Raw genomic sequence first — 9,991 nt, forward strand, 5'->3', positions numbered from 1 at the left:
AGATACCTAATATATAAAATTGTTTTACAGTGAAATGGAAAAAAAGTAAAAGACTCTTAGAATAGTGTCTAGCACGTGTTAAGCACTCAATATATGACAGCTCTTTACTAATTTATCAGTCTCTTTTTCTTCCTGAGTCATGTGGAACCTAAATGAGTCCTTTCTGGATCTAGACTAAGGAAATTACTCAACTGGATGAAAACACCATACGGGCTTTCATTTTCTTAAATAAAAAAAGAAAACTCAAACTCCCATTTCTCCACCCCAGGAGGTCTGATTTTTTAATTTCTATACATTCATATATTCCATGTTCTTAGACTCTCTTTGCACCCCCAGCCTCACCAAAAGTAAATTGCAGCCTAAATGGAATACCGATTTCATCAGCATACCTACAATCTCAGTTCTGATCACACATTTTCAGAATGTACCTACATATTGCCATAAAAATAATGACAACGACTACAATGATACCCAACATTTATTAAGCACAAACACGCACAGTATCTACTTTGTACTAAGCCCAGTTCTATTACTTAAAGTGCCTTATTTCATGTGATCATAAAAACAATCTTATGGAGAAAGTGAGGTTAAATCATTTGTCGAACACCACCCTGCTATTAAATGGTACAGCCTGGACTACTACATCCTCACTCCCTTCCAAAAATCTAAGTTACCTTTCCAATAGTGTGGAGTCCTTTACAAATCAAATAAAAATCAGGAATCACAGAAAGTGCCAAGACCTTTAACTAGAGCACTCCATTACTGATGAGATTATAAATTGGTATAACTACTAGGAAAAAAACCTGCTATTATCTACAAAAGTTGAATATAATGCATAATCTATGACCCAACCATTCCATGTTATTTCTAGATATGATCCTTAGAGTAGCAGTTCTCAAATTTTTTGGTCTTAGGATCCTATTATACTCTTAAAAATTGTTAAGGACCCCAAAGAACTTTTGTCAATGAAGGTTGTATCTATTGACATTTCTCATGAAAAACCACTCAGAAAAATCACTTGAGCACTTGTCCATACTTCCTCCAGATATCTATTAAGTATGTTGAAGAAGGGTAGATACTATTAGAAAGCCCAGGGAGAAATTGTCATGGACTCCATTCCAGGCAGCTGATCCTAACCCGCTGAGCATGTTTCCTGTTTATGTTTGGTTATATTCAGCAAAAAGTTCACAGAATCCTGAGAGTTGGTCATGGAGGAGTCTCTTCCCCTGGGATTATGGCTGTATTCTCAGGGCCTAAATTCCTATAAGCAGCACAAAGTAAAACAAAACAAAACAAAACAAAACACTGTGTTGGTCTTGTTTACTGTATTCTTCTCAAGGCCTAGCATGAAGTAGGTACTCACAAAATGTTGGTTGCTGTATGAAGACATGAAAGATAACATCTCTACCTAAAGTCAGAGACTCGTTCCTTTTGGAACAGTATAGATAGGAATATTTTGTAGGCGTTTATAAGATTTATAAGCAACCCAACTAGGAAAGCCCTGTGCTTTTTGAAATGAAACACTGTAAGCAACTGTTCTTCCAAGACTATCGGTCCTGAGTGTGGTGATAAAATGACCCAATGAGCCACTCTCACATATACCTAATTTAGCAAACTGACTCCAGGGGTTCAGGTTTTCACAAAGATGGGACTTTCAGGTTAAAAAGCAATATCCAAGTCTGAGAGGCCACCGATAGAAGATGACTTTCCAGACGCATTTAGATCCTTCAGTCTATGCCAAACCCCAGAAATTTTTAACAATTCTGATAATAATCTTCTAAGGTGGAGATAAGAAGGGATATAGAATGGAGGTTAGTAATTAAACCACTAAATGACATCTTGATTTGCTCCTGCACCTAGCCTCAAAAGAGCAACTGATACTTACGTTCCTGGGCTATCTACTGCTGAGTCACCCCAGGTCAGTTTATATTTTCTAAAGTGTGGTCAAATCTTTTGCCTCCAGTTGATGCTCACAATAGCCAACAAGATATTTACTATCTGTGATAAGAGAACACCAGGATAATAAATTTGTAAGTTACACTCTTTCAGGCTAAGAAATGGGCTCAGTTTATCTTAATTTACTTCAAATGATGCATAATTTTGCTTTTTGCTCTGAGATTCATTCTTTTATTCTCTCTTGTATTGTAGGGAGCTATATGACCTATTTTCTTTTACCAACTGGCTTCCAGGTAGGTTCAGCAAAAGGGAAGAATTAAGAGAAAATAGGAATTGAGAAGGTGAGTAGAAAGACTCTTGGGTAATTCTCCATGTCTTACCGTGTTCATACAATGTCTCTGGTTCTAGTTCTTAATGGACGGGTTCTCTTTCTATGGTTCCAGATGCCTCTGAGCAGTGTTCTAGGCTCTTGTAACATCACTTCCTTCCTTTGTCATGTGGCCCTTAAACATGGTAGCGGATCCCTGTCATTGGCAATCTCTGGGTTAACTCATACTTTACCTGGCTTCTCAGTGCTTCCATCACCTGTCTAATTAATTCTTGTATTAAATTCCAGTTGCATCATGACTGACAAAGTCATGATGTGCTTTGTGCAAAGTCTCCATGTGCTTTGGGAGCCCAGGGAAAGTCAAACAATCAGGCCACTGGAAGAGCAGGATCTATAATAGAGGTTGTTGAAACTGGGTGATGAGTATATGGGGGTTTTATACTCTTTTTTACTTCTTTGTGTATACCTGAATATTTTTTACAATAACTTTAATTTAAAAAAGAAAATATTCCACAGGGTGCCTGCGTGTCTCAGTTGGTTAAGCGTCTGACTCTTGATTTCAGCTTAGGACATGATCTCACAGTTCATGAGTTGGAACCCTGCACTGGGCTCTGTGCTGACAGCATGGAGGCTGCTTGGGATTCTCTCTCCCTCTCTCTCTCTCTCTGTCCTCGCCCATTTGTATGCTCTCTCTCTCTAAATAAGTAAATAAACTTAAAAAAAATTTTTTAAAGCAAAAGAGTAAAGCCCAGAGGTTGCACACTTCATTTCAAGATAATTCCAATTACATACATCAGTGGTTCTCGATCAGGGTTGCTTTTGCCTACCAGGAGACATGATAATTTCTGGAGATATTTTTGGCTGTCATAAGTTTGAGGAGGTGCTACTGGCATCTAAGGGGTAGAAACCAGGAATGTGCTAAACATCCTACAATGCACAGGACAGCCTCTGCAATAAAGAATTATTTGGACAACTGGATATCCACATACAAAAGGATAAATTTGGACCTCTACCTCATACCATATACAAAATTAACTGTAAATGGATTGAAAACCTAAATCTAATTACTGAAAGTATAAAACTCTTAGAAGAAAACATAGGTATAAATCTTCATGACCTTGGATTAGGCAACAGTTTCTCAGCTATAACACCAAAAGCATACAAACCCAAGAAAAAATAAATTGGACTTCATTAATGTGTAAAAGTTTTGGGCTTCAAAGGACACTATCAAAAAAGTGAAAAGACAACCCAGATAATGGAAGAAAATATTTTCACTTCATATATTTGATAAGGATCTAGTATCTAGAATATATAAAAACTCTTACAACTCAACAATCAACAGACAACTTGATTTTTTAAATGGACAAATAATTTTAATAGACATTTTTCAAAAGATGACATATACATTGTCAATGGGCACATGAAAACATGCTTAACATCATTAACCATTAAGGAAATTCAAACCAAAACCAAATTGAGATACCACCTCATACCCACTCACACTCATTATAGGATGGCTATAACTTTAAAAATCAAACATTAACAAATGTTGGCAAAGATGTGGAGAAATTGGAACACTCATGCATTGCTGGTCAGAATGTAAAATGGCGCAGCTGTTCTGGAAAAGAGTTTGGCAGTTCTTCAAAGGTTAAACACAGAGTTACAATATGACCCAGCTAGGAAAGAATTTTTCTCAAAGCATTCTTAGTAATAGCTATAAAGTAGGAAAAACTCAAACACCCATCAACTGATGCATAGGTAAGTAAAGTGTGGTATATAGCTGCACAATGGAATATTATTCAGCCATGAAAAATAAATGGGGGGTACCAATACTTGCTACCACATGGTTGACCCTTGAAAATGTTACACTAAGTGAAATAAGCTAGTCACAAAAGGCCACACATTATATGATTCATTTATATGAAATGTGCAGAGTAGGCAAATCTATACAGACAGAAAGTAGATAAGTGGTTGCCAGAGTATGAGGGAGAGAGGTGAATGGGCAATGGCCACTAATGAATTTAGGGTTTCTCTTAGGAGTGATTAAAATATTCTGGAAAAGAGAGTGGTGATAGTTGAACACATCTTATGAATATATTAAAACTACTGAATTACATAAAGATGATGGTTGGAAGAGGTGAAATGACCGGACTTGGGATATATTTTGATGTTAGAGGCAGCAGAACTTGCAGATAGATTGGATGGAGGGTGTGGGAGAAAGAAAAGAGTCAAAAATGACTCCTGGTTGGGGTCTAAACAACTGAGGGAATGATCGTGCCGTTAACTAAGAGAAGGAACACTGGAGGAGCTGATTTAGGGGATGAAGGAAATCAAGAGTTCTGTTCTGGATATGCTACATTTAAGATCACCTGATACACATCCAAGTAGAGAAATTGAGAAATCAGATATATGAATATAAGCCTGAAGCTCAGGAGAGCTGCCAGTTACTGAACTTATGGGGCATTCAGAAGAGAGAGGAAGAGCCAAGTCTTGAGTAAAAAGGAGAAGATCAATAAACAAGTGAAGGTTTGTCCTTAGTTAAAAGCATGCCAATTCCACCCATTAAAATCTGAGGGTCAACAGAATAAACAGGTACAGATGCTGGAGGGCTGGTAGATTAGTGGTGGGCACATACCTGATTTCCTTTAAAAGAAATAAGATTATTGGTTGAGGGCAAGAAAAGGGAAAAGAATGATGGAAATGCGAAGAGAAAAGAGAATGAAATAATGATTTCTGAAGAGTGTAGGATGACGTAGCATAAATTTACAGGATAAAACTGAATGCTGGCAAGTCTTTGTATGATATATACAATGCTTGAGGCTATGTAAGTTAGTGAAAGCAATCTGGAGTTTGAAAGAACAACGTGTTGTGTTTTTTTAAATGTTTTTATTTGTTTTTTGAAAGAGAGAGAGAGCAAGGATGAGTAGGGGAGGGGCAGAGAGAAGGGGACAGAGGATCCAAAGCAGGCTTTGTGCTGACAGGGTAACAGCAGTAAACCCCATGTGGAGCTTGAACTCACGAACCACAAGATAATGACCTGAGCCAAAGGTGGATGCTCAACCAGCTGAGCCACCCAGGTGCCCCAACAACGGTATTTTTTTGACTCAATTTTATTTCGGGGAATTGGCCCAACACAGTAATTGAAAAGAAAGTCAGATGTTCATGTTAGGTTTTAATAGTGCCATTAATAGAAGCTTTACTCTGTATTTCACATAACCTAAGAGACCATTTATGTAGTAGCCTCTGGAGGATCTGTCAGAGGGTCCCATTTCTCAAGCATGAAGGAAGGAGAAATATTGACTTCCCATCACCTACCTGCATTTTTGTAAATCATGTGAGACATTCCAGGCCTGGTTCCTGTGGATCTCTCTAGTCTCATCTACTGGTGCCATTTTGTACTTTATGCCCTGAAAACACTGGAAGACTTGTAGTTTGCTGCACATAAACATTTGGTTCATTGCTAGAATTGCTGAAGGGACTGTGTTGTATTCTTACCACAAAAAATAGATCCAAGAGACAAAGAGCATGGATTGTCATTCTTGTAGCATCTGAGTTTTACACAACTTTAACTAGTTGTTTTTTTCTCTATTCACCCCAAGCCAGTCACCTCGGATCAGAACAGTGATGCTTTTCAGGCCCCAGATGTGTCTGCTCCTCATTCTGATAACTAATTCAAGGCAAGTTGTCAAACAAAGAGGGCAGGCCTTGTAGGAGGTCTATGCTGGTGAGGAGAAAGCCAGGGATTTGTGTCTTGAGTACGTGGAACACCCGGACTTCCATGATATAATGCTGACACCAAGCTGCCTGGGTTGGTGTCTCAGCTCTGTCACTCACTCATAGAATTGTAAACAAGTTACTTACCCTGATGCTCTCCTTGTTAGAATGGGGATAATAGTGGTATATACCTTATAGAGTTTTTGTGAAGACTAAGTGAGTTTACTTATGCAAAATACTTAGAATGGCTCCGATTTCCGTTATACTCATGGGATTTTAATTTATGGAGATGACTAAGTAAAAACACAGGAAGACTAGTGCCACTGAAGAGCTTTTATTACTTATGTTTTTCCAGAGGAGAAGGCACAGCATACCATGCAGGGCCACCTGGGGAAGCATCAGTGTTGGTTAGGAGGCAGAAAGTAGTGAAGGGGAAGCCTGGCCCAGAGCCTTTATGGTTTTCCATGGGAAAGGCAAGGCAGGGCAAGGGAAACTGCTTAGGATCGGCTAGTCTGAATAATTTTGATGAGCTGTCTCAGTTGTCTAGTACTTAGTCCTGAATGATTTAGGGCAGGGGGTATATTGGTTTGGAGTGGGGGGGGGCATTAAATAAAGGAGGTATGGACTTGGGATTAGTTGGTTTATATATGCAAAACATGCTTTCAGGTTTGTTGCTCATTTTTTAATTTAAATTTTTACTGAAGAATCATTGACATACAATATTGTTTTAGTTTCAGGTGTACAACATAGTTGATATTTATATACATTATGAAATATATACACAGATTTGATATTTGTATACATTAAAAAATGGTCACCACAATAAGTAGTCATCATCTGTCACCATATAAGATTACTACAGTATTATTGCCTATATTCCCTATGTTGTACATTGCATCCCTGTGTCTTAATTTTATAAATGGAAGACTGTACTTCTTAACCTCCTAACTTATTTTGACCATCCCTGTATGTAGCAACCATCAGTTTATTTTCTATATGAGTCTGTTTCTGACTTTTTTTGTTGTTGTTCATTTGTTTTGTTTTTGGATTGTACAGGTTAGTGAAGTCATACAGTATTTGTCTTTCTCTGTCTTATTTATTTCACTCAGCATAATACCCTCTAAGTTCATCCATGTTGTCGCAAATGGTAAGATTTTTATTTTTATGGCTGAGTAATATTTCAGGCAAATTGTTTATTATCTCTGGGAATTAGCTAATCCTGGGAGGGGCAGTCTCTCCTCAGCGAGTCAATCCCCACAACATGTCAAACACCATAAAATATTAAAAATATGGTTAATACACTAGCCCATGGAAAGTATTATATAGGGGCACCTGGGTGGCTCAGTTGGTTCAACATCTGACTTCAGCTCAGGTCATGCATGATCTCACAGTTCATGGGTCTGAGCCCCACATCAGGCTCTGTGCTGACAACTCAGAGCCTGGCACCTGCTTTGGATTCTGTGTCTCCCTCTCTCTGCCCCTCCCCTGCTCTCTCTCTCTCTCTCAAAAATAAATAAACATTAAAAATATAAATATATGTGTATATATATGCATATATATATGTATATATATATATATATATGAAAGTATTGTATAACTGTTAGCTACTCTTCTGAAAGAGACACTCAGCCTTGTTGGCAGTCAAAGACTAGAGTTCAGATAAAGCTCATTGTGAAGGTTTAAATTGCTTTTGTTCTCCAGGTAGCAGAGAAGCTCAGGAAGCTTAGAAAAACTTTTGCCCATAATTTTTTTGGTTTGTGTCTCCCCTGGTTCTGGAAAGCTCTACTTCAATTCCAGTTCCTGTCACTATTCTATTGACCTAGTGAACAATATCTTAAGTTAAGGATTATATTCTTTGTTCATCTTTTGGTTTTCATGGAAACCAACTTAGGTAAGTACTTGACCATTCTTGGTTTAACCATGGTACTGAAGCCTTTCTGACAAAATCAGTAAATTTTAAGTGAGATAATACTAAGCTATTACTACCAAACTGGACTAACCAAATAAATAAAAGTATAGAAGTGGCTAAGAGCAAAATACGTTAGTAGCATACAGTATCCAGGAGACATGTAGGGAGTTATAGCAATACAATATTGAGGTAATGGCTATATCAGTCCTTCCTGATACCATCTGAAAATAGCCCTCAATCTTGATCAATGGCTTATTTTTATCTGGCCCAGGCTTTAGGGCCTAACTTGCTTTCCAGGTGTGTACTTGCTTTGCAGATTAAAGCTCTTACTAGATTTCTCTTGACATCATGAAGATGTTACATAAGTAATTGAACAAGTTGTAGAAAGAAGAGAAATGGAGATGAATCAATTGGTTTGAGAATTCTTCCAAAAAATACCTGCAGAACTTCACGGCAACTGATTAGATATAAGGAATGAAAGGGAAGGGAACTGACCTTGGGAAATGGTTGTTACCGCTAAAAAATGAAGTTGATTTGGAGAATAAAGTAAGTCCGTATCCAGACATACTTTATTTGAAATGATATGATATCCAACTAGATAGGCCCAGTAGGCAAGAGGGGGAACAAGACTAGATGAGAAGAAGATATCAGGATAGGAATGATTCTGAAAGCCATGAGCAAGACGAGGGTGGCTGAGGACATATCTTTTGGGTGTGGTGGGAAGACAGGAGAGAATTCTGGAGAAAAGAGAGACCATATGTTTAGAAGTGGGAGATCCAGGGTGGTATAATATCTTGAAAGAATTCACAGAAGAAAGTTCATAAGGCAGAGAGCAAGCAACAGTGTCTAAAGGTTATGTGAGAGCAAAGTGGATCATTGGATGTGGCAACACAGGAGTCTTGGGCAATAACAGGGTGAGCAGTGAGGGAAGAAAGCCATGGGTCAACAATTAAACACTTTATCTGGGTCAGATCAAAGTGATTGGTATAAATCACTGAAGAAGTTTCACAAAGAAGAGATGGGCTGAACCCACAGAAGTTACTCAGTAGAGCCATTCTCCATCAAAAGTTTGCCACGGCAACTTCTTACTCAACACATCTCCAGAGGCAAGGAAAACAAAAGCAAAAGTGAACTATTGGGACCTCATCAAAATAAAAAGCTTTTGCACAGCAAAGGAAACAATCAGCAAAACTAAAAGGCAACCAATAGATGGGAGAAGATATTTGCAAATGACATATCAGATAAAGGGTTAGTATCCAAAATCTATAAAGAACTTATCAAACTCAACATCCAAAAAACAAATAATCCAGTGAAGAAATGGGCAAAAGACATGAATAGACACTTCTCCAAAGAAGACATCCAGATGGCCAGCCGACACATGAAAAATTGCTCAACATCCCTCATCCTCAGAGAAATACAAATCAAAACCACCATGAGATACCACCTTCCACCTGTCAGAATGGCTAACATTAACAACTCAGCCAACGACAGATGTTGGCGAGGATATGGAGAAAGAGGATCTCTTGCATTGCTGGTGGGAATGCAAGCTGGTACAGCCACTCTGGAAAACAGTATGGAGATTCCTCAAAAAATTAAAAATAGAACTACCCTATGACCCAGCAATTGCACTACTGGGTATTTATCCAAGGGATACAGGTATGCTGTATTGAAGAGACACATGCACCTCAATGTTTATAGCGACACTATCAACAATAGCCAAAGTATGGAAAGAGCCCAAATATCCATCAATGGATGAATGTATAAAGAAGATGTGGTATATATATATATATATATATATATATATATATATATACATATATACATACATATACATACATATATATACAATGGAGTATTACTTGGCAATCAAAAAGAATGAAATCTTGCCATTTGCAACTACATGGATGGAACTAGAGGGTACTATACTAAGCGAAATTAGTCAGAGAAAGACAAATATCATATGACTTCACTCATATGAGGACTTTAAGACACAGAACAGATGAACACAAGGGAAGGGAAGCAAAAATAATATAAAAACAGGGAGGGGGACTCAATAAAAACAGAAGAGACTCCTAAATATGGAGAACAAACAGAGGGTTACTAGAGGGGTTGTGGGATGGGGGATGGGCTAAATGGGTAAGGGG

At 38.0% G+C, this 9,991-nt stretch overlaps 1 long non-coding RNA gene across 2 annotated transcripts in view; it reads left to right on the plus strand.

Annotated features, from left to right (window-relative positions):
* LOC128311823 (uncharacterized) overlaps positions 1-9,991 on the plus strand; it is a 95,738-nt gene that overhangs the window by 49,538 nt on the left and 36,209 nt on the right. For both annotated transcript variants that reach the window (XR_008290456.1, XR_008290455.1), the window contains exon 3: positions 2,149-2,189. This is a non-coding gene — a long non-coding RNA (uncharacterized LOC128311823). The remainder of the gene's footprint in view (positions 1-2,148; positions 2,190-9,991) is intronic.

The sequence above is a fragment of the Acinonyx jubatus genome, chromosome D1, assembly GCF_027475565.1.
Source record: "Acinonyx jubatus isolate Ajub_Pintada_27869175 chromosome D1, VMU_Ajub_asm_v1.0, whole genome shotgun sequence".
Taxonomy (NCBI): Eukaryota; Metazoa; Chordata; class Mammalia; order Carnivora; family Felidae; genus Acinonyx; species Acinonyx jubatus.